This window comes from Pongo abelii, chromosome 5 (assembly GCF_028885655.2).
Source record: "Pongo abelii isolate AG06213 chromosome 5, NHGRI_mPonAbe1-v2.0_pri, whole genome shotgun sequence".
Classification (NCBI taxonomy): domain Eukaryota; kingdom Metazoa; phylum Chordata; class Mammalia; order Primates; family Hominidae; genus Pongo; species Pongo abelii.
Window position 1 is genome coordinate 61,061,255 of NC_071990.2, and position 24,281 is coordinate 61,085,535.

Consider the following 24,281-nt stretch of genomic DNA (forward strand, 5'->3'; position numbering starts at 1 on the left):
ACAAAAAGATTGTTCCAAAACTGCTCTTGCAAAAGAAACGTTCAAGTCTGTGAGTTGAATGCACTCGTCACAAAGAAGTTTCTGAGAATGCTTCTGTCTAGTTTTTAGGTGAAGATATTTCATTTCCCAGCATAGGCCTCAAAGCGCTGCAAATATCCACTTGCAGATTCTACAAAAAGAGAGTTTCAAAACCGCTCTTTGAAAAGGAAGGTTCAAGTCTGTGAGTTGAATGCACTCATCACAAAGAAGTTTCTGAGAATGCTTCTGTGTACTTGTTATTTGAAGACATTTCCTTTTCCAGCATAGGCCTCAGAGCGCTCGAAATGAACACTTGCAGATTCCGCAGAAAGAGTGTTTGAAAACTGTTCTATCAAAAGGAACGTTCAAGTCTGTGAGTTGAATGCACTCATCACACAGAAGTTTCTGAGAATGCTTCTGTCTAGTTTTTAGGTGGAGACATTACATTTCCCAGCATAGGCTTCACAGCGCTCCAAATATACGCTAGCAGATTCTACATAAAGAGTGTTCCAAAACTGCTCTTTCAAAAGAAACCTTCAAGTCTGTGAGTTGAATGAACTCGTCACAAACAAGTTTCTGGGAATGCTTCTGTCTAGTCTCTGTCTGAGGATGTTCTCTTTCCCAGCATTGGCCTTCAACAGCTCCAAATATGCACTTGCAGATTCTACAAAAAGAGAGTTTGATAACTCTTCTACCAAAAAGAAGGTTCAACTCTGCGAGTAGAATGCACTCATCACAAAGAAGTTTCTGAGAAGGCTTCTGTCTAGTTTTTATTTGAAGATATTTCCTTTTCCAGCTTAGGCCTCAGAGCGCTCCAAATAAACACTTGCAGATTTTACAAAAGGAGTGTTTCCAAACTGCTCTATCAAAAGAAATGTTCAAGTATGTGAGTTGAATGCACTCATCACAGAGAAGTTTCTGAGAATGCTTCTGTCTAGTTTTTAGGTGAAGATATTTCATTTCCCAGCATAGGCCTGAAAGCGCTCCAAATACCTACTTGCAGATTCTACAAAAAGTGTGTTTCAAAACTGTTCCATGAAAAGGAAGGTTCAAGTCTGTGAGTTGAATGCACTCATCACAAAGAAGTTTCTGAGAATGCTTCTGTGTAGTTGTTATTTGAAGACACTTCCTTTTCCAGCATAGGCCTCAAAGCGCTCGAAATAAACACTTGCAGATTCTGCAGAAAGAGTGTTTCAAAACTGTTCTATCAAAAGGAATGTTCAAGTCTGTGAGTTGAATGCACTCATCACACAGAAGTTTCTGAGAATGCTTCTGTCTAGTTTTTAGGTGAAGATATTTCATTTCCCAGCATAGACCTCAAAGCGCTCCAAATATCCACTTGCAGATTCTACAAAAATTGTGTTTCAAAACTGCTCTTTCAAAAGGAAGGTTCAAGTCTGTGAGTTGAATGCACTCATCACAAAGAAGTTTCTGAGAATACTTCTGTGTAGTTGTTATTTGAAGACATTTCCTTTTCCAACATAGGCCTCAAATCGCTCGAAATGAACACTTGCAGATTCTGCTGAAAGAGTGTTTGAAAACTGTTCTATCAAAAGGAACGTTCAAGTTTGTGAGTTGAATGCACTCATCACACAGAAGTTTCTGAGAATGCTTCTGTCTAGTTTTTAAGTGGAGACATTTCATTTCCCAGCATAGGCCTCACAGCGCACCAAATATACACTAGCAGATTCTACAAAAAGAGTGTTCCAAAACTGCTCTTGCAAAAGAAACGTTCAAGTCTGTGAGTTGAATGCACTCGTCACAAACAAGTTTCTGAGAATGCTTCTGTCTAGTTTTTAGGTGAAGATATTTCATTTCCCAGCATAGACCTCAAAGCGCTCCAAATATCCACTTGCAGATTCTACAAAAAGAGAGTTTCAAAACCGCTCTTTGAAAAGGAAGGTTCAAATCTGTGAGTTGAATGCACTCATCACAAAGAAGTTTCTGAGAATGCTTCTGTGTAGTTGTTATTTGAAGACATTTCCTTTTCCAGCATAGGCCTCAGAGCGCTCGAAATAAACACTTGCAGATTCTGCAGAAAGAGTGTTTCAAAACTGTTCTATCAAAAGGAACGTTCAAGTCTGGAGTTGAATGCACTCATCACACAGAAGTTTCTGAGAATGCTTCTGTCTAGTTTTTAGGTGAAGATATTTCATTTCCCAGCATAGGCCTCAAAGCGCTCCAAATATCCACTTGCAGATTCTACAAAAAGTATGTTTCAAAACTGCTCTTTCAAAAGGAAGGTTCAAGTCTGTGAGTTGAATGCACTCATCACAAAGAAGTTTCTGAGAATGCTTCTGTGTAGTTGTTATTTGAAGGCATTTCCTTTTCCAGCATAGGCCTCAAATCGCTCGAAATGAACACTTGCAGATTCTGCAGAAAGAGTGTTTGAAAACTGTTCTATCAACAGGAACGTTCAAGTCTGTGAGTTGAATGCACTCATCACACAGAAGTTTCTGAGAATGCTTCTGTCTAGTTTTTAGGTGGAGACATTACATTTCCCAGCATAGGCTTCACAGCGCTCCAAATATACGCTAGCAGATTCTACAAAAAGAGTGTTCCAAAACTGCTCTTTCAAAAGAAACGTTCAAGTCTGTGAGTTGAATGCACTCGTCACAAACAAGTTTCTGGGAATGCTTCTGTCTAGTCTCTGTCTGAGGATGTTCCCTTTCCCAGCATTGGCCTTCAACAGCTCCAAATATGCACTTGCAGATTCTACAAAAAGAGAGTTTGATAACTCTTCTACCAAAAAGAAGGTTCAACTCTGCGAGTAGAATGCACTCATCACAAAGAAGTTTCTGAGAAGGCTTCTGTCTAGTTTTTATTTGAAGATATTTCCTTTTCCAGCTTAGGCCTCAGAGCGCTCCAAATAAACACTTGCAGATTTTACAAAAGGAGTGTTTCCAAACTGCTCTATCAAAAGGAATGTTCAAGTATGTGAGTTGAATGCACTCATCACAGAGAAGTTTCTGAGAATGCTTCTGTCTAGTTTTTAGGTGAAGATATTTCATTTCCCAGCATAGGCCTGAAAGCGCTCCAAATACCTACTTGCAGATTCTACAAAAAGTGTGTTTCAAAACTGTTCCATCAAAAGGAAGGTTCAAGTCTGTGAGTTGAATGCACTCATCACAAAGAAGTTTCTGAGAATGCTTCTGTGTAGTTGTTATTAGAAGACACTTCCTTTTCCAGCATAGGCCTCAAAGCGCTCGAAATAAACACTTGCAGATTCTGCAGAAAGAGTGTTTCAAAACTGTTCTATCAAAAGGAATGTTCAAGTCGGTGAGTTGAATGCACTCATCACACAGAAGTTTCTGAGAATGCTTCTGTCTAGTTTTTAGGTGAAGATATATCATTTCCCAGCATAGACCTCAAAGCGCTCCAAATATCCACTTGCAGATTCTACAAAAAGTGTGTTTCAAAACTGCTCTTTCAAAAGGAAGGTTCAAGTCTGTGAGTTGAATGCACTCATCACAAAGAAGTTTCTGAGAATACTTCTGTGTAGTTGTTATTTGAAGACATTTCCTTTTCCAACATAGGCCTCAAATCGCTCGAAATGAACACTTGCAGATTCTGCTGAAAGAGTGTTTCAAAACTGTTCTATCAAAAGGAACGTTCAAGTCTGTGAGTTGAATGCACTCATCACACAGAAGTTTCTGAGAATGCTTCTGTCTAGTTTTTAAGTGGAGACGTTTCATTTCCCAGCATAGACCTCACAGCGCTCCAAATATACACTAGCAGATTCTACAAAAAGAGTGTTCCAAACTGCTCTTGCAAAAGAAACGTTCAAGTCTGTGAGTTGAATGCACTCGTCACACAGAAGTTTCTGAGAATGCTTCTGTCTAGTTTTTAGGTGAAGATATTTCATTTCCCAGCATAGGCCTCAAAGCGCTGCAAATATCCACTTGCAGATTCTACAAAAAGAGAGTTTCAAAACCGCTCTTTGAAAAGGAAGGTTCAAGTCTGTGAGTTGAATGCACTCATCACAAAGAAGTTTCTGAGAATGCTTCTGTGTAGTTGTTATTTGAAGACACTTCCTTTTCCAGCATAGGCCTCAAAGCGCTCCAAATAAACACTTGCAGATTCTGCAGAAAGAGTGTTTCAAAACTGTTCTATCAAAAGGAACGTTCAAGTCTGTGAGTTGAATGCACTCATCACACAGAAGTTTCTGAGAATGCTTCTGTCTAGTTTTTAGGTGAAGATATTTCATTTCCCAGCATAGACCTCAAAGCGCTCCAAATATCCACTTGCAGATTCTACAAAAAGTGTGTTTCAAAACTGCTCTTTCAAAAGGAAGGTTCAAGTCTGTGAGTTGAATGCACTCATCACAAAGAAGTTTCTGAGAATACTTCTGTGTAGTTGTTATTTGAAGACATTTCCTTTTCCAACATAGGCCTCAAATCGCTCGAAATGAACACCTGCAGATTCTGCTGAAAGAGTGTTTGAAAACTGTTCTATCAAAAGGAACGTTCAAGTCTGTGAGTTGAATGCACTCATCACACAGAAGTTTCTGAGAATGCTTCTGTCTAGTTTTTAAGTGGAGACATTTCATTTCCCAGCATAGGCCTCACAGCGCTCCAAATATACACTAGCAGATTCTACAAAAAGAGTGTTCCCAAACTGCTCTTGCAAAAGAAACGTTCAAGTCTGTGAGTTTAATGCACTCGTCACACAGAAGTTTCTGAGAATGCTTCTGTCTAGTTTTTAGGTGAAGATATTTCATTTCCCAGCATAGGCCTCAAAGCGCTCCAAATATCCACTTGCAGATTCTACAAAAAGAGAGTTTCAAAACCGCTCTTTGAAAAGGAAGGTTCAAGTCCGTGAGTTGAATGCACTCATCTCAAAGAAGTTTCTGAGAATGCTTCTGTGTACTTGTTATTTGAAGACATTTCCTTTTCCAGCATAGGCCTCAGAGCGCTCGAAATAAACACTTGCAGATTCTGCAGAAAGAGTGTTTCAAAACTGTTCTATCAAAAGGAATGTTCAAGTCTGTGAGTTGAATGCACTCATCACACAGAAGTTTCTGAGAATGCTTCTGTCTAGTTTTTAGGTGAAGATATTTCATTTCCCAGCATAGGCTTCACAGCGCTCCAAATATACGCTAGCAGATTCTACAAAAAGAGTGTTCCAAAACTGCTCTTTCAAAAGGAAGGTTCAAGTCTGTGAGGTGAATGCACTCATCACAAAGAAGTTTCTGAGAATACTTCTGTGTAGTTGTTATTTGAAGACATTTCCTTTTCCAACATAGGCCTCAAATCGCTCGAAATGAACACTTGCAGATTCTGCTGAAAGAGTGTTTCAAAACTGTTCTATCAAAAGGAACGTTCAAGTCTGTGAGTTGAATGCACTCATCACACAGAAGTTTCTGAGAATGCTTCTGTCTAGTTTTTAAGTGGAGACATTTCATTTCCCAGCATAGGCCTCACAGCGCTCCAAATATACACTAGCAGATTCTACAAAAAGAGTGTTCCAAAGCTGCTCTTGCAAAAGAAACGTTCAAGTCTGTGAGTTGAATGCACTCGTCACAAACAAGTTTCTGAGAATGCTTCTGTCTAGTTTTTAGGTGAAGATATTTCATTTCCCAGCATAGGCCTCAAAGCGCTCCAAATATCCACTTGCAGATTCTACAAAAAGAGAGTTTCCAAACCGCTCTTTGAAAAGGAAGGTTCAAGTCTATGAGTTGAATGCACTCATCACAAAGAAGTTTCTGAGAATGCTTCTGTGTAGTTGTTATTTGAAGACATTTCCTTTTCCAGCATAGGCCTCAGAGCGCTCGAAATAAACACTTGCAGATTCAGCAGAAAGAGTGTTTCAAAACTGTTCTATCAAAAGGAACGTTCAAGTCTGGAGTTGAATGCACTCATCACACAGAAGTTTCTGAGAATGCTTCTGTCTAGTTTTTAGGTGAAGATATTTCATTTCCCAGCATAGGCATCAAAGCGCTCCAAATATCCACTTGCAGATTCTACAAAAAGTATGTTTCAAAACTGCTCTTTCAAAAGGAAGGTTCAAGTCTGTGAGTTGAATGCACTCATCACAAAGAAGTTTCTGAGAATGCTTCTGTGTAGTTGTTATTTGAAGGCATTTCCTTTTCCAGCATAGGCCTCAAATCGCTCGAAATGAACACTTGCAGATTCTGCAGAAAGAGTGTTTGAAAACTGTTCTATCAACAGGAACGTTCAAGTCTGTGAGTTGAATGCACTCATCACACAGAAGTTTCTGAGAATGCTTCTGTCTAGTTTTTAGGTGGAGACATTACATTTCCCAGCATAGGCTTCACAGCGCTCCAAATATACGCTAGCAGATTCTACAAAAAGAGTGTTCCAAAACTGCTCTTTCAAAAGAAACGTTCAAGTCTGTGAGTTGAATGCACTCGTCACAAACAAGTTTCTGGGAATGCTTCTGTCTAGTCTCTGTCTGAGGATGTTCCCTTTCCCAGCATTGGCCTTCAACAGCTCCAAATATGCACTTGCAGATTCTACAAAAAGAGAGTTTGATAACTCTTCTACCAAAAAGAAGGTTCAACTCTGCGAGTAGAATGCACTCATCACAAAGAAGTTTCTGAGAAGGCTTCTGTCTAGTTTTTATTTGAAGATATTTCCTTTTCCAGCTTAGGCCTCAGAGCGCTCCAAATAAACACTTGCAGATTTTACAAAAGGAGTGTTTCCAAACTGCTCTATCAAAAGGAATGTTCAAGTATGTGAGTTGAATGCACTCATCACAGAGAAGTTTCTGAGAATGCTTCTGTCTAGTTTTTAGGTGAAGATATTTCATTTCCCAGCATAGGCCTGAAAGCGCTCCAAATACCTACTTGCAGATTCTACAAAAAGTGTGTTTCAAAACTGTTCCATCAAAAGGAAGGTTCAAGTCTGTGAGTTGAATGCACTCATCACAAAGAAGTTTCTGAGAATGCTTCTGTGTAGTTGTTATTTGAAGACACTTCCTTTTCCAGCATAGGCCTCAAAGCGCTCGAAGTAAACACTTGCAGATTCTGCAGAAAGAGTGTTTCAAAACTGTTCTATCAAAAGGAATGTTCAAGTCTGTGAGTTGAATGCACTCATCACACAGAAGTTTCTGAGAATGCTTCTGTCTAGTTTTTAGGTGAAGATATTTCATTTCCCAGCATAGACCTCAAAGCGCTCCAAATATCCACTTGCAGATTCTACAAAAAGTGTGTTTCAAAACTGCTCTTTCAAAAGGAAGGTTCAAGTCTGTGAGTTGAATGCACTCGTCACAAAGAAGTTTCTGAGAATACTTCTGTGTAGTTGTTATTTGAAGACATTTCCTTTTCCAACATAGGCCTCAAATCGCTCGAAATGAACACTTGCAGATTCTGCTGAAAGAGTGTTTCAAAACTGTTCTATCAAAAGGAACGTTCAAGTCTGTGAGTTGAATGCACTCATCACACAGAAGTTTCTGAGAATGCTTCTGTCTAGTTTTTAGGTGGAGACATTACATTTCCCAGCATAGGCTTCACAGCGCTCCAAATATACGCTAGCAGATTCTACAAAAAGAGTGTTCCAAAACTGCTCTTTCAAAAGAAACGTTCAAGTCTGTGAGTTGAATGCACTCGTCACAAACAAGTTTCTGGGAATGCTTCTGTCTAGTCTCTGTCTGAGGATGTTCCCTTTCCCAGCATTGGCCTTCAACAGCTCCAAATATGCACTTGCAGATTCTACAAAAAGAGAGTTTGATAACTCTTCTACCAAAAAGAAGGTTCAACTCTGCGAGTAGAATGCACTCATCACAAAGAAGTTTCTGAGAAGGCTTCTGTCTAGTTTTTATTTGAAGATATTTCCTTTTCCAGCTTAGGCCTCAGAGCGCTCCAAATAAACACTTGCAGATTTTACAAAAGGAGTGTTTCCAAACTGCTCTATCAAAAGGAATGTTCAAGTATGTGAGTTGAATGCACTCATCACAGAGAAGTTTCTGAGAATGCTTCTGTCTAGTTTTTAGGTGAAGATATTTCATTTCCCAGCATAGGCCTGAAAGCGCTCCAAATACCTACTTGCAGATTCTACAAAAAGTGTGTTTCAAAACTGTTCCATGAAAAGGAAGGTTCAAGTCTGTGAGTTGAATGCACTCATCACAAAGAAGTTTCTGAGAATGCTTCTGTGTAGTTGTTATTTGAAGACACTTCCTTTTCCAGCATAGGCCTCAAAGCGCTCGAAATAAACACTTGCAGATTCTGCAGAAAGAGTGTTTCAAAACTGTTCTATCAAAAGGAATGTTCAAGTCTGTGAGTTGAATGCACTCATCACACAGAAGTTTCTGAGAATGCTTCTGTCTAGTTTTTAGGTGAAGATATTTCATTTCCCAGCATAGACCTCAAAGCGCTCCAAATATCCACTTGCAGATTCTACAAAAAGTGTGTTTCAAAACTGCTCTTTCAAAAGGAAGGTTCAAGTCTGTGAGTTGAATGCACTCATCACAAAGAAGTTTCTGAGAATACTTCTGTGTAGTTGTTATTTGAAGACATTTCCTTTTCCAACATAGGCCTCAAATCGCTCGAAATGAACACTTGCAGATTCTGCTGAAAGAGTGTTTCAAAACTGTTCTATCAAAAGGAACGTTCAAGTCTGTGAGTTGAATGCACTCATCACAAAGAAGTTTCTGAGAATGCTTCTGTCTAGTTTTTAAGTGGAGACGTTTCATTTCCCAGCATAGACCTCACAGCGCTCCAAATATACACTAGCAGATTCTACAAAAAGAGTGTTCCAAACTGCTCTTGCAAAAGAAACGTTCAAGTCTGTGAGTTGAATGCACTCGTCACACAGAAGTTTCTGAGAATGCTTCTGTCTAGTTTTTAGGTGAAGATATTTCATTTCCCAGCATAGGCCTCAAAGCGCTGCAAATATCCACTTGCAGATTCTACAAAAAGAGAGTTTCAAAACCGCTCTTTGAAAAGGAAGGTTCAAGTCTGTGAGTTGAATGCACTCATCACAAAGAAGTTTCTGAGAATGCTTCTGTGTACTTGTTATTTGAAGTCATTTCCTTTTCCAGCATAGGACTCAGAGCGCTCGAAATGAACACTTGCAGATTCCGCAGAAAGAGTGTTTGAAAACTGTTCTACCAAAAGGAACGTTCAAGTCTGTGAGTTGAATGCACTCATCACACAGAAGTTTCTGAGAATGCTTCTGTCTAGTTTTTAGGTGAAGATATTTCATTTCCCAGCATAGACCTCAAAGCGCTCCAAATATCCACTTGCAGATTCTACAAAAAGTGTGTTTCAAAACTGCTCTTTCAAAAGGAAGGTTCAAGTCTGTGAGTTGAATGCACTCATCACACAGAAGTTTCTGAGAATGCTTCTGTCTAGTTTTTAGGTGGAGACATTACATTTCCCAGCATAGGCTTCACAGCGCTCCAAATATACGCTAGCAGATTCTACAAAAAGAGTGTTCCAAAACTGCTCTTTCAAAAGAAACGTTCAAGTCTGTGAGTTGAATGCACTCGTCACAAACAAGTTTCTGGGAATGCTTCTGTCTAGTCTCTGTCTCAGCATGTTCCCTTTCCCAGCATTGGCCTTCAACAGCTCCAAATATGCACTTGCAGATTCTACAAAAAGAGAGTTTGATAACTCTTCTACCAAAAAGAAGGTTCAACTCTGCGAGTAGAATGCACTCATCACAAAGAAGTTTCTGAGAAGGCTTCTGTCTAGTTTTTATTTGAAGATATTTCCTTTTCCAGCTTAGGCCTCAGAGCGCTCCAAATAAACACTTGCAGATTTTACAAAAGGAGTGTTTCCAAACTGCTCTATCAAAAGGAATGTTCAAGTATGTGAGTTGAATGCACTCATCACAGAGAAGTTTCTGAGAATGCTTCTGTCTAGTTTTAAGGTGAAGATATTTCATTTCCCAGCATAGGCCTGAAAACGCTCCAAATACCTACTTGCAGATTCTACAAAAAGTGTGTTTCAAAACTGTTCCATCAAAAGGAAGGTTCAAGTCTGTGAGTTGAATGCACTCATCACAAAGAAGTTTCTGAGAATGCTTCTGTGTAGTTGTTATTTGAAGACACTTCCTTTTCCAGCATAGGCCTCAAAGCGCTCGAAATAAACACTTGCAGATTCTGCAGAAAGAGTGTTTCAAAACTGTTCTATCAAAAGGAATGTTCAAGTCTGTGAGTTGAATGCACTCATCACACAGAAGTTTCTGAGAATGCTTCTGTCTAGTTTTTAGGTGAAGATATTTCATTTCCCAGCATAGACCTCAAAGCGCTCCAAATATCCACTTGCAGATTCTACAAAAAGTGTGTTTCAAAACTGCTCTTTCAAAAGGAAGGTTCAAGTCTGTGAGGTGAATGCACTCATCACAAAGAAGTTTCTGAGAATACTTCTGTGTAGTTGTTATTTGAAGACATTTCCTTTTCCAACATAGGCCTCAAATCGCTCGAAATGAACACTTGCAGATTCTGCTGAAAGAGTGTTTCAAAACTGTTCTATCAAAAGGAACGTTCAAGTCTGTGAGTTGAATGCACTCATCACACAGAAGTTTCTGAGAATGCTTCTGTCTAGTTTTTAAGTGGAGACATTTCATTTCCCAGCATAGGCCTCACAGCGCTCCAAATATACACTAGCAGATTCTACAAAAAGAGTGTTCCAAAGCTGCTCTTGCAAAAGAAACGTTCAAGTCTGTGAGTTGAATGCACTCGTCACAAACAAGTTTCTGAGAATGCTTCTGTCTAGTTTTTAGGTGAAGATATTTCATTTCCCAGCATAGGCCTCAAAGCGCTCCAAATATCCACTTGCAGATTCTACAAAAAGAGAGTTTCCAAACCGCTCTTTGAAAAGGAAGGTTCAAGTCTATGAGTTGAATGCACTCATCACAAAGAAGTTTCTGAGAATGCTTCTGTGTAGTTGTTATTTGAAGACATTTCCTTTTCCAGCATAGGCCTCAGAGCGCTCGAAATAAACACTTGCAGATTCTGCAGAAAGAGTGTTTCAAAACTGTTCTATCAAAAGGAACGTTCAAGTCTGGAGTTGAATGCACTCATCACACAGAAGTTTCTGAGAATGCTTCTGTCTAGTTTTTAGGTGAAGATATTTCATTTCCCAGCATAGGCATCAAAGCGCTCCAAATATCCACTTGCAGATTCTACAAAAAGTATGTTTCAAAACTGCTCTTTCAAAAGGAAGGTTCAAGTCTGTGAGTTGAACGCACTCATCACAAAGAAGTTTCTGAGAATGCTTCTGTGTAGTTGTTATTTGAAGGCATTTCCTTTTCCAGCATAGGCCTCAAATCGCTCGAAATGAACACTTGCAGATTCTGCAGAAAGAGTGTTTGAAAACTGTTCTATCAACAGGAACGTTCAAGTCTGTGAGTTGAATGCACTCATCACACAGAAGTTTCTGAGAATGCTTCTGTCTAGTTTTTAGGTGGAGACATTACATTTCCCAGCATAGGCTTCACAGCGCTCCAAATATACGCTAGCAGATTCTACAAAAAGAGTGTTCAAAAACTGCTCTTTCAAAAGAAACGTTCAAGTCTGTGAGTTGAATGCACTCGTCACAAACAAGTTTCTGGGAATGCTTCTGTCTAGTCTCTGTCTGAGGATGTTCCCTTTCCCAGCATTGGCCTTCAACAGCTCCAAATATGCACTTGCAGATTCTACAAAAAGAGAGTTTGATAACTCTTCTACCAAAAAGAAGGTTCAACTCTGCGAGTAGAATGCACTCATCACAAAGAAGTTTCTGAGAAGGCTTCTGTCTAGTTTTTATTTGAAGATATTTCCTTTTCCAGCTTAGGCCTCAGAGCGCTCCAAATAAACACTTGCAGATTTTACAAAAGGAGTGTTTCCAAACTGCTCTATCAAAAGGAATGTTCAAGTATGTGAGTTGAATGCACTCATCACAGAGAAGTTTCTGAGAATGCTTCTGCCTAGTTTTTAGGTGAAGATATTTCATTTCCCAGCATAGGCCTGAAAGCGCTCCAAATACCTACTTGCAGATTCTACAAAAAGTGTGTTTCAAAACTGTTCCATCAAAAGGAAGGTTCAAGTCTGTGAGTTGAATGCACTCATCACAAAGAAGTTTCTGAGAATGCTTCTGTGTAGTTGTTATTTGAAGACACTTCCTTTTCCAGCATAGGCCTCAAAGCGCTCGAAATAAACACTTGCAGATTCTACAAAAAGAGTGTTTCAAAACTGTTCTATCAAAAGGAACGTTCAAGTCTGTGAGTTGAATGCACTCATCACACAGAAGTTTCTGAGAATGCTTCTGTCTAGTTTTTAGGTGAAGATATTTCATTTCCCAGCATAGACCTCAAAGCGCTCCAAATATCCACTTGCAGATTCTACAAAAAGTGTGTTTCAAAACTGCTCTTTCAAAAGGAAGGTTCAAGTCTGTGAGTTGAATGCACTCATCACAAAGAAGTTTCTGAGAATACTTCTGTGTAGTTGTTATTTGAAGACATTTCCTTTTCCAACATAGGCCTCAAATCGCTCGAAATGAACACTTGCAGATTCTGCTGAAAGAGTGTTTCAAAACTGTTCTATCAAAAGGAACGTTCAAGTCTGTGAGTTGAATGCACTCATCACACAGAAGTTTCTGAGAATGCTTCTGTCTAGTTTTTAAGTGGAGACATTTCATTTCCCAGCATAGGCCTCACAGCGCTCCAAATATACACTAGCAGATTCTACAAAAAGAGTGTTCCAAAACTGCTCTTGCAAAAGAAACGTTCAAGTCTGTGAGTTGAATGCACTCGTCACACAGAAGTTTCTGAGAATGCTTCTGTCTAGTTTTTAGGTGAAGATATTTCATTTCCCAGCATAGGCCTCAAAGCGCTGCAAATATCCACTTGCAGATTCTACAAAAAGAGAGTTTCAAAACCGCTCTTTGAAAAGGAAGGTTCAAGTCTGTGAGTTGAATGCACTCATCACAAAGAAGTTTCTGAGAATGCTTCTGTGTACTTGTTATTTGAAGACATTTCCTTTTCCAGCATAGGCCTCAGAGCGCTCGAAATGAACACTTGCAGATTCCGCAGAAAGAGTGTTTGAAAACTGTTCTATCAAAAGGAACGTTCAAGTCTGTGAGTTGAATGCACTCATCACACAGAAGTTTCTGAGAATGCTTCTGTCTAGTTTTTAGGTGGAGACATTACATTTCCCAGCATAGGCTTCACAGCGCTCCAAATATACGCTAGCAGATTCTACAAAAAGAGTGTTCCAAAACTGCTCTTTCAAAAGAAACGTTCAAGTCTGTGAGTTGAATGCACTCGTCACAAACAAGTTTCTGGGAATGCTTCTGTCTAGTCTCTGTCTGAGGATGTTCCCTTTCCCAGCATTGGCCTTCAACAGCTCCAAATATGCACTTGCAGATTCTACAAAAAGAGAGTTTGATAACTCTTCTACCAAAAAGAAGGTTCAACTCTGCGAGTAGAATGCACTCATCACAAAGAAGTTTCTGAGAAGGCTTCTGTCTAGTTTTTATTTGAAGATATTTCCTTTTCCAGCTTAGGCCTGAGAGCGCTCCAAATAAACACTTGCAGATTTTACAAAAGGAGTGTTTCCAAACTGCTCTATCAAAAGGAATGTTCAAGTATGTGAGTTGAATGCACTCATCACAGAGAAGTTTCTGAGAATGCTTCTGTCTAGTTTTTAGGTGAAGATATTTCATTTCCCAGCATAGGCCTGAAAACGCTCCAAATACCTACTTGCAGATTCTACAAAAAGTGTGTTTCAAAACTGTTCCATCAAAAGGAAGGTTCAAGTCTGTGAGTTGAATGCACTCATCACAAAGAAGTTTCTGAGAATGCTTCTGTGTAGTTGTTATTTGAAGACACTTCCTTTTCCAGCATAGGCCTCAAAGCGCTCGAAATAAACACTTGCAGATTCTGCAGAAAGAGTGTTTCAAAACTGTTCTATCAAAAGGAATGTTCAAGTCTGTGAGTTGAATGCACTCATCACACAGAAGTTTCTGAGAATGCTTCTGTCTAGTTTTTAGGTGAAGATATTTCATTTCCCAGCATAGACCTCAAAGCGCTCCAAATATCCACTTGCAGATTCTACAAAAAGTGTGTTTCAAAACTGCTCTTTCAAAAGGAAGGTTCAAGTCTGTGAGGTGAATGCACTCATCACAAAGAAGTTTCTGAGAATACTTCTGTGTAGTTGTTATTTGAAGACATTTCCTTTTCCAACATAGGCCTCAAATCGCTCGAAATGAACACTTGCAGATTCTGCTGAAAGAGTGTTTCAAAACTGTTCTATCAAAAGGAACGTTCAAGTCTGTGAGTTGAATGCACTCATCACACAGAAGTTTCTGAGAATGCTTCTGTCTAGTTTTTAAGTGGAGACATTTCATTTCCCAGCATAGGCCTCACAGCGCTCCAAATATACACTAGCAGATTCTACAAAAAGAGTGTTCCAAAGCTGCTCTTGCAAAAGAAACGTTCAAGTCTGTGAGTTGAATGCACTCGTCACAAACAAGTTTCTGAGAATGCTTCTGTCTAGTTTTTAGGTGAAGATATTTCATTTCCCAGCATAGGCCTCAAAGCGCTCCAAATATCCACTTGCAGATTCTACAAAAAGAGAGTTTCCAAACCGCTCTTTGAAAAGGAAGGTTCAAGTCTATGAGTTGAATGCACTCATCACAAAGAAGTTTCTGAGAATGCTTCTGTGTAGTTGTTATTTGAAGACATTTCCTTTTCCAGCATAGGCCTCAGAGCGCTCGAAATAAACACTTGCAGATTCTGCAGAAAGAGTGTTTCAAAACTGTTCTATCAAAAGGAACGTTCAAGTCTGGAGTTGAATGCACTCATCCACAGAAGTTTCTGAGAATGCTTCTGTCTAGTTTTTAGGTGAAGATATTTCATTTCCCAGCATAGGCATCAAAGCGCTCCAAATATCCACTTGCAGATTCTACAAAAAGTATGTTTCAAAACTGCTCTTTCAAAAGGAAGGTTCAAGTCTGTGAGTTGAATGCACTCATCACAAAGAAGTTTCTGAGAATGCTTCTGTGTAGTTGTTATTTGAAGGCATTTCCTTTTCCAGCATAGGCCTCAAATCGCTCGAAATGAACACTTGCAGATTCTGCAGAAAGAGTGTTTGAAAACTGTTCTATCAACAGGAACGTTCAAGTCTGTGAGTTGAATGCACTCATCACACAGAAGTTTCTGAGAATGCTTCTGTCTAGTTTTTAGGTGGAGAAATTACATTTCCCAGCATAGGCTTCACAGCGCTCCAAATATACGCTAGCAGATTCTACAAAAAGAGTGTTCAAAAACTGCTCTTTCAAAAGAAACGTTCAAGTCTGTGAGTTGAATGCACTCGTCACAAACAAGTTTCTGGGAATGCTTCTGTCTAGTCTCTGTCTGAGGATGTTCCCTTTCCCAGCATTGGCCTTCAACAGCTCCAAATATGCACTTGCAGATTCTACAAAAAGAGAGTTTGATAACTCTTCTACCAAAAAGAAGGTTCAACTCTGCGAGTAGAATGCACTCATCACAAAGAAGTTTCTGAGAAGGCTTCTGTCTAGTTTTTATTTGAAGATATTTCCTTTTCCAGCTAAGGCCTCAGAGCGCTCCAAATAAACACTTGCAGATTTTACAAAAGGAGTGTTTCCAAACTGCTCTATCAAAAGGAATGTTCAAGTATGTGAGTTGAATGCACTCATCACAGAGAAGTTTCTGAGAATGCTTCTGTCTAGTTTTTAGGTGAAGATATTTCATTTCCCAGCATAGGCCTGAAAGCGCTCCAAATACCTACTTGCAGATTCTACAAAAAGTGTGTTTCAAAACTGTTCCATCAAAAGGAAGGTTCAAGTCTGTGAGTTGAATGCACTCATCACAAAGAAGTTTCTGAGAATGCTTCTGTGTAGTTGTTATTTGAAGACACTTCCTTTTCCAGCATAGGCCTCAAAGCGCTCGAAATAAACACTTGCAGATTCTGCAGAAAGAGTGTTTCAAAACTGTTCTATCAAAAGGAATGTTCAAGTCTGTGAGTTGAATGCACTCATCACACAGAAGTTTCTGAGAATGCTTCTGTCTAGTTTTTAGGTGAAGATATTTCATTTCCCAGCATAGACCTCAAAGCGCTCCAAATATCCACTTGCAGATTCTACAAAAAGTGTGTTTCAAAACTGCTCTTTCAAAAGGAAGGTTCAAGTCTGTGAGTTGAATGCACTCATCACAAAGAAGTTTCTGAGAATACTTCTGTGTAGTTGTTATTTGAAGACATTTCCTTTTCCAACATAGGCCTCAAATCGCTCGAAATGAACACTTGCAGATTCTGCTGAAAGAGTGTTTGAAAACTGTTCTATCAACAGGAACGTTCAAGTCTGTGAGTTGAATGCACTCATCACACAGAAGTTTCTGAGAATGCTTCTGTCTAGTTTTTAGGTGGAGACATTACATTTCCCAGCATAGGCTTCACAGCGCTCCAAATATACGCTAGCAGATTCTACAAAAAGAGTGTTCCAAAACTGCTCTTTCAAAAGAAACGTTCAAGTCTGTGAGTTGAATGCACTCGTCACAAACAAGTTTCTGGGAATGCTTCTGTCTAGTCTCTGTCTGAGGATGTTCTCTTTCCCAGCATTGGCCTTCAACAGCTCCAAATATGCACTTGCAGATTCTACAAAAAGAGAGTTTGATAACTCTTCTACCAAAAAGAAGGTTCAACTCTGCGAGTAGAATGCACTCATCACAAAGAAGTTTCTGAGAAGGCTTCTGTCTAGTTTTTATTTGAAGATATTTCCTTTTCCAGCTTAGGCCTGAGAGCGCTCCAAATAAACACTTGCAGATTTTACAAAAGGAGTGTTTCCAAACTGCTCTATCAAAAGGAATGTTCAAGTATGTGAGTTGAATGCACTCATCACAGAGAAGTTTCTGAGAATGCTTCTGTCTAGTTTTTAGGTGAAGATATTTCATTTCCCAGCATAGGCCTGAAAACGCTCCAAATACCTACTTGCAGATTCTACAAAAAGTGTGTTTCAAAACTGTTCCATCAAAAGGAAGGTTCAAGTCTGTGAGTTGAATGCACTCATCACAAAGAAGTTTCTGAGAATGCTTCTGTGTAGTTGTTATTTGAAGACACTTCCTTTTCCAGCATAGGCCTCAAAGCGCTCGAAATAAACACTTGCAGATTCTGCAGAAAGAGTGTTTCAAAACTGTTCTATCAAAAGGAATGTTCAAGTCTGTGAGTTGAATGCACTCATCACACAGAAGTTTCTGAGAATGCTTCTGTCTAGTTTTTAGGTGAAGATATTTCATTTCCCAGCATAGACCTCAAAGCGCTCCAAATATCCTCTTGCAGATTCTACAAAAAGTGTGTTTCAAAACTGCTCTTTCAAAAGGAAGGTTCAAGTCTGTGAGGTGAATGCACTCATCACAAAGAAGTTTCTGAGAATACTTCTGTGTAGTTGTTATTTGAAGACATTTCCTTTTCCAACATAGGCCTCAAATCGCTCGAAATGAACACTTGCAGATTCTGCTGAAAGAGTGTTTCAAAACTGTTCTATCAAAAGGAACGTTCAAGTCTGTGAGTTGAATGCACTCATCACACAGAAGTTTCTGAGAATGCTTCTGTCTAGTTTTTAAGTGGAGACATTTCATTTCCCAGCATAGGCCTCACAGCGCTCCAAATATACACTAGCAGATTCTACAAAAAGAGTGTTCCAAAGCTGCTCTTGCAAAAGAAACGTTCAAGTCTGTGAGTTGAATGCACTCGTCACAAACAAGTTTCTGAGAATGCTTCTGTCTAGTTTTTAGGTGAAGATATTTCATTTCCCAGCATAGGCCTCAAAGCGCTCCAAATATCCACTTGCAGATTCTACAAAAAGAGAGTTTCCAAACCGCTCTTTGAAAAGGAAGGTTCAAGTCTGTGAGTTGAATGCACTCATCACAAAGAAGTTTCTGAGAATGCTTCTGTGTAGTTGTTATTTGAAGACATTTCCTTTTCCAGCATAGGCCTCAGAGCGCTCGAAATAAACACTTGCAGATTCTGCAGAAAGAGTGTTTCAAAACTGTTCTATCAAAAGGAACGTTCAAGTCTGGAGTTGAATGCACTCATCACACAGAAGTTTCTGAGAATGCTTCTGTCTAGTTTTTAGGTGAAGATATTTCATTTCCCAGCATAGGCCTCAAAGCGCTCCAAATATCCACTTGCAGATTCTACAAAATGTATGTTTCAAAACTGCTCTTTCAAAAGGAAGGTTCAAGTCTGTGAGTTGAATGCACTCATCACAAAGAAGTTTCTGAGAATGCTTCTGTGTAGTTGTTATTTGAAGGCATTTCCTTTTCCAGCATAGGCCTCAAATCGCTCGAAATGAACACTTGCAGATTCTGCAGAAAGAGTGTTTGAAAACTGTTCTATCAACAGGAACGTTCAAGTCTGTGAGTTGAATGCACTCATCACACAGAAGTTTCTGAGAATGCTTCTGTCTAGTTTTTAGGTGGAGACATTACATTTCCCAGCATAGGCTTCACAGCGCTCCAAACATACGCTAGCAGATTCTACAAAAAGAGTGTTCAAAAACTGCTCTTTCAAAAGAAACGTTCAAGTCTGTGAGTTGAATGCACTCGTCACAAACAAGTTTCTGGGAATGCTTCTGTCTAGTCTCTGTCTGAGGATGTTCCCTTTCCCAGCATTGGCCTTCAACAGCTCCAAATATGCACTTGCAAATTCTACAAAAAGAGAGTTTGATAACTCTTCTACCAAAAAGAAGGTTCAACTCTGCGAGTAGAATGCACTCATCACAAAGAAGCTTCTGAGAAGGCTTCTGTCTAGTTTTTATTTGAAGATATTTCCTTTTCCAGCTTAGGCCTCAGAGCGCTCCAAATAAACACTTGCAGATTTTACAAAAGGAGTGTTTCCAAACTGCTCTATCAAAAGGAATGTTCAAGTATGTGAGTTGAATGCACTCATCACAGAGAAGTTTCTGAGAATGCTTCTGTCTAGTTTTTAGGTGAAGATATTTCATTTCCCAGCATAGGCCTGAAAGCGCTCCAAATACCTACTTGCAGATTCTACAAAAAGTGTGTTTCAAAACTGTTCCATCAAAAGGAAGGTTCAAGTCTGTGAGTTGAATGCACTCATCACAAAGAAGTTTCTGAGAATGCTTCTGTGTAGTTGTTATTTGAAGACACTTCCTTTTCCAGCATAGGCCTCAAAGCGCTCGAAATAAACACTTGCAGATTCTGCAGAAAGAGTGTTTCAAAACTGTTCTATCAAAAGGAACGTTCAAGTCTGTGAGTTGAATGCACTCATCACACAGAAGTTTCTGAGAATGCTTCTGTCTAGTTTTTAGGTGAAGATATTTCATTTCCCAGCATAGACCTCAAAGCGCTCCAAATATCCACTTGCAGATTCTACAAAAAGTGTGTTTCAAAACTGCTCATTCAAAAGGAAGGTTCAAGTCTGTGAGTTGAAAGCACTCATCACAAAGAAGTTTCTGAGAATATTTCTGTGTAGTTGTTATTTGAAGACATTTCCTTTTCCAACATAGGCCTCAAATCGCTCGAAATGAACACTTGCAGATTCTGCTGAAAGAGTGTTTCAAAACTGTTCTATCAAAAGGAACGTTCAAGTCTGTGAGTTGAATGCACTCATCACACAGAAGTTTCAGAGAATGCTTCTCTCTAGTTTTTAAGTGGAGACATTTCATTTCCCAGCATAGGCCTCACAGCGCTCCAAATATACACTAGCAGATTCTACAAAAAGAGTGTTCCAAAACTGCTCTTGCAAAAGAAACGTTCAAGTCTGTGAGTTGAATGCACTCGTCACACAGAAGTTTCTGAGAATGCTTCTGTCTAGTTTTTAGGTGAAGATATTTCATTTCCCAGCATAGGCCTCAAAGCGCTGCAAATATCCACTTGCAGATTCTACAAAAAGAGAGTTTCAAAACCGCTCTTTGAAAAGGAAGGTTCAAGTCTGTGAGTTGAATGCACTCATCACAAAGAAGTTTCTGAGAATGCTTCTGTGTACTTGTTATTTGAAGACATTTCCTTTTCCAGCATAGGCCTCAGAGCGCTCGAAATGAACACTTGCAGATTCCGCAGAAAGAGTGTTTGAAAACTGTTCTATCAAAAGGAACGTTCAAGTCTGTGAGTTGAATGCACTCATCATGCAGAAGTTTCTGAGAATGCTTCTGTCTAGTTTTTAGGTGGAGACATTACATTTCCCAGCATAGGCTTCACAGCGCTCCAAATATACGCTAGCAGATTCTACAAAAAGAGTGTTCCAAAACTGCTCTTTCAAAAGAAACGTTCAAGTCTGTGAGTTGAATGCACTCGTCACAAACAAGTTTCTGGGAATGCTTCTGTCTAGTCTCTGTCTGAGGATGTTCCCTTTCCCAGCATTGGCCTTCAACAGCTCCAAATATGCACTTGCAGATTCTACAAAAAGAGAGTTTGATAACTCTTCTACCAAAAAGAAGGTTCAACTCTGCGAGTAGAATGCACTCATCACAAAGAAGTTTCTGAGAAGGCTTCTGTCTAGTTTTTATTTGAAGATATTTCCTTTTCCATCTTAGGCCTCAGAGCGCCCCAAATAAACACTTGCAGATTTTACAAAAGGAGTGTTTCCAAACTGCTCTATCAAAAGGAATGTTCAAGTATGTGAGTTGAATGCACTCATCACAGAGAAGTTTCTGAGAATGCTTCTGTCTAGTTTTTAGGTGAAGATATTTCATTTCCCAGCATAGGCCTGAAAGCGCTCCAAATACCTACTTGCAGATTCTACAAAAAGTGTGTTTCAAAACTGTTCCATCAAAAGGAAGGTTCAAGTCTGTGAGTTGAATGCACTCATCACAAAGAAGTTTCTGAGAATGCTTCTGTGTAGTTGTTATTTGAAGACACTTCCTTTTCAGCATAGGCCTCAAAGCGCTCGAAATAAACACTTGCAGATTCTGCAGAAAGAGTGTTTCAAAACTGTTCTATCAAAAGGAACGTTCAAGTCTGTGAGTTGAATGCACTCATCACACAGAAGTTTCTGAGAATGCTTCTGTCTAGTTTTTAGGTGAAGATATTTCATTTCCCAGCATAGACCTCAAAGCGCTCCAAATATCCACTTGCAGATTCTACAAAAAGTGTGTTTCAAAACTGCTCTTTCAAAAGGAAGGTTCAAGTCTGTGAGTTGAATGCACTCATCACAAAGAAGTTTCTGAGAATACTTCTGTGTAGTTGTTATTTGAAGACATTTCCTTTTCCAACATAGGCCTCAAATCGCTCGAAATGAACACTTGCAGATTCTGCTGAAAGATTGTTTCAAAACTGTTCTATCAAAAGGAACGTTCAAGTCTGTGAGTTGAATGCACTCATCACACAGAAGTTTCTGAGAATGCTTCTGTCTAGTTTTTAAGTGGAGACATTTCATTTCCCAGCATAGGCCTCACAGCGCTCCAAATATACACTAGCAGATTCTACAAAAAGAGTGTTCCAAAACTGCTCTTGCAAAAGAAACGTTCAAGTCTGTGAGTTGAATGCACTCGTCTCACAGAAGTTTCTGAGAATGCTTCTGTCTAGTTTTTAGGTGAAGATATTTCATTTCCCAGCATAGGCCTCAAAGCGCTGCAAATATCCACTTGCAGATTCTACAAAAAGAGAGTTTCAAAACCGCTCTTTGAAAAGGAAGGTTCAAGTCTGTGAGTTGAATGCACTCATCACAAAGAAGTTTCTGAGAATGCTTCTGTGTAGTTGTTATTTGAAGACATTTCCTTTTCCAGCATAGGCCTCAGAGCGCTCGAAATAAACACTTGCAGATTCTGCAGAAAGAGTGTTTCAAAACTGTTCTATCAAAAGGAACGTTCAAGTCTGGAGTTGAATGCACTCATCACACAGAAGTTTCTGAGAATGCTTCTGTCTAGTTTTTAGGTGGAGACATTACATTTCCCAGCATAGGCTTCACAGCGCTCGAAATATACGCTAGCAGATTCTACAAAAAGAGTGTTCCAAAACTGCTCTTTCAAAAGAAACGTTCAAGTCTGTGAGTTGAATGCACTCGTCACAAACAAGTTTCTGGGAATGCTTCTGTCTAGTCTCTGTCTGAGGATGTTCCCTTTCCCAGCATTGGCCTTCAACAGCTCCAAATATGCACTTGCAGATTCTACAAAAAGAGAGTTTGATAACTCTTCTACCAAAAAGAAGGTTCAACTCTGCGAGTAGAATGCACTCATCACAAAGAAGTTTCTGAGAAGGCTTCTGTCTAGTTTTTATTTGAAGATATTTCCTCTTCCAGCTTAGGCCTCAGAGCGCTCCAAATAAACACTTGCAGATTTTACAAAAGGAGTGTTTCCAAACTGCTCTATCAAAAGGAATGTTCAAGTATGTGAGTTGAATGCACTCATCACAGAGAAGTTTCTGAGAATGCTTCTGTCTAGTTTTTAGGTGAAGATATTTCATTTCCCAGCATAGGCCTGAAAGCGCTCCAAATACCTACTTGCAGATTCTACAAAAAGTGTGTTTCAAAACTGTTCCATCAAAAGGAAGGTTCAAGTCTGTGAGTTGAATGCACTCATCACAAAGAAGTTTCTGAGAATGCTTCTGTGTAGTTGTTATTTGAAGACACTTCCTTTTCCAGCATAGGCCTCAAAGCGCTCGAAATAAACACTTGCAGATTCTGCAGAAAGAGTGTTTCAAAACTGTTCTATCAAAAGGAACGTTCAAGTCTGTGAGTTGAATGCACTCATCACACAGAAGTTTCTGAGAATGGTTCTTTCTAGTTTTTAGGTGAAGATATTTCATTTCCCAGCATAGACCTCAAAGCGCTCCAAATATCCACTTGCAGATTCTACAAAAAGTGTGTTTCAAAACTGCTCTTTCAAAAGGAAGGTTCAAGTCTGTGAGTTGAATGCACTCATCACAAAGAAGTTTCTGAGAATACTTCTGTGTAGTTGTTATTTGAAGACATTTCCTTTTCCAACATAGGCCTCAAATCGCTCGAAATGAACACTTGCAGATTCTGCTGAAAGAGTGTTTCAAAACTGTTCTATCAAAAGGAACGTTCAAGTCTGTGAGTTGAATGCACTCATCACACAGAAGTTTCTGAGAATGCTTCTGTCTAGTTTTTAAGTGGAGACATTTCATTTCCCAGCATAGGCCTCACAGCGCTCCAAATATACACTAGCAGGTTCTACAAAAAGAGTGTTCCAAAACTGCTCTTGCAAAAGAAACGTTCAAGTCTGTGAATTGAATGCACTCGTCACACAGAAGTTTCTGAGAATGCTTCTGTCTAGTTTTTAGGTGAAGATATTTCATTTCCCAGCATAGGCCTCAAAGCGCTGCAAATATCCACTTGCAGATTCTACAAAAAGAGAGTTTCAAAACCGCTCTTTGAAAAGGAAGGTTCAAGTCTGTGAGTTGAATGCACTCATCACAAAGAGGTTTCTGAGAATGCTTCTGTGTACTTGTTATTTGAAGACATTTCCTTTTCCAGCATAGGCCTCAGAGCGCTCGAAATGAACACTTGCAGATTCCGCAGAAAGAGTGTTTCAAAACTGTTCTATCAAAAGGAACGTTCAAGTCTGGAGTTGAATGTACTCATCACACAGAAGTTTCTGAGAATGCTTCTGTCTAGTTTTTAGGTGAAGATATTTCATTTCCCAGCATAGGCCTCAAAGCGCTCCAAATATCCACTTGCAGATTCTACAAAAAGTATGTTTCAAAACTGCTCTTTCAAAAGGAAGGTTCAAGTCTGTGAGTTGAATGCACTCATCACAAAGAAGTTTCTGAGAATGCTTCTGTGTAGTTGTTATTTGAAGGCATTTCCTTTTCCAGCATAGGCCTCAAATCGCTCGAAATGAACACTTGCAGATTCTGCAGAGTGTTTCAAAACTGTTCTATCAAAATGAACGTTCAAGTCTGTGAGTTGAATGCACTCATCACACAGAAGTTTCTGAGAATGCTTCTGTCTAGTTTTTAAGTGGAGACATGACATTTCCCAGCATAGGCTTCACAGCGCTCCAAATATACGCTAGCAGATTCTACAAAAAGAGTGTTCCAAAACTGCTCTTGCAAAAGAAACGTTCAAGTCTGTGAGTTGAATGCACTCGTCACAAAGAAGTTTCTGAGAATGCTTCTGTCTAGTCTCTGTCTGAGGATGTTCCCTTTCCCAGCATTGGCCTCCAACAGCTCCAAATATGCACTTGCAGATTCTACAAAAAGAGAGTTTGAAAACTCTTCTACCAAAAAGAAGGTTCAACTCTGCGAGTAGAATGCACTCATCACAAAGAAGTTTCTGAGAATGCTTCTGTCTAGTTTTTATTTGAAGATATTTCCTTTTCCAGCTTAGGCCTCAGAGCGCTCCAAATAAACACTTGCAGATTTTACAAAAGGAGTGTT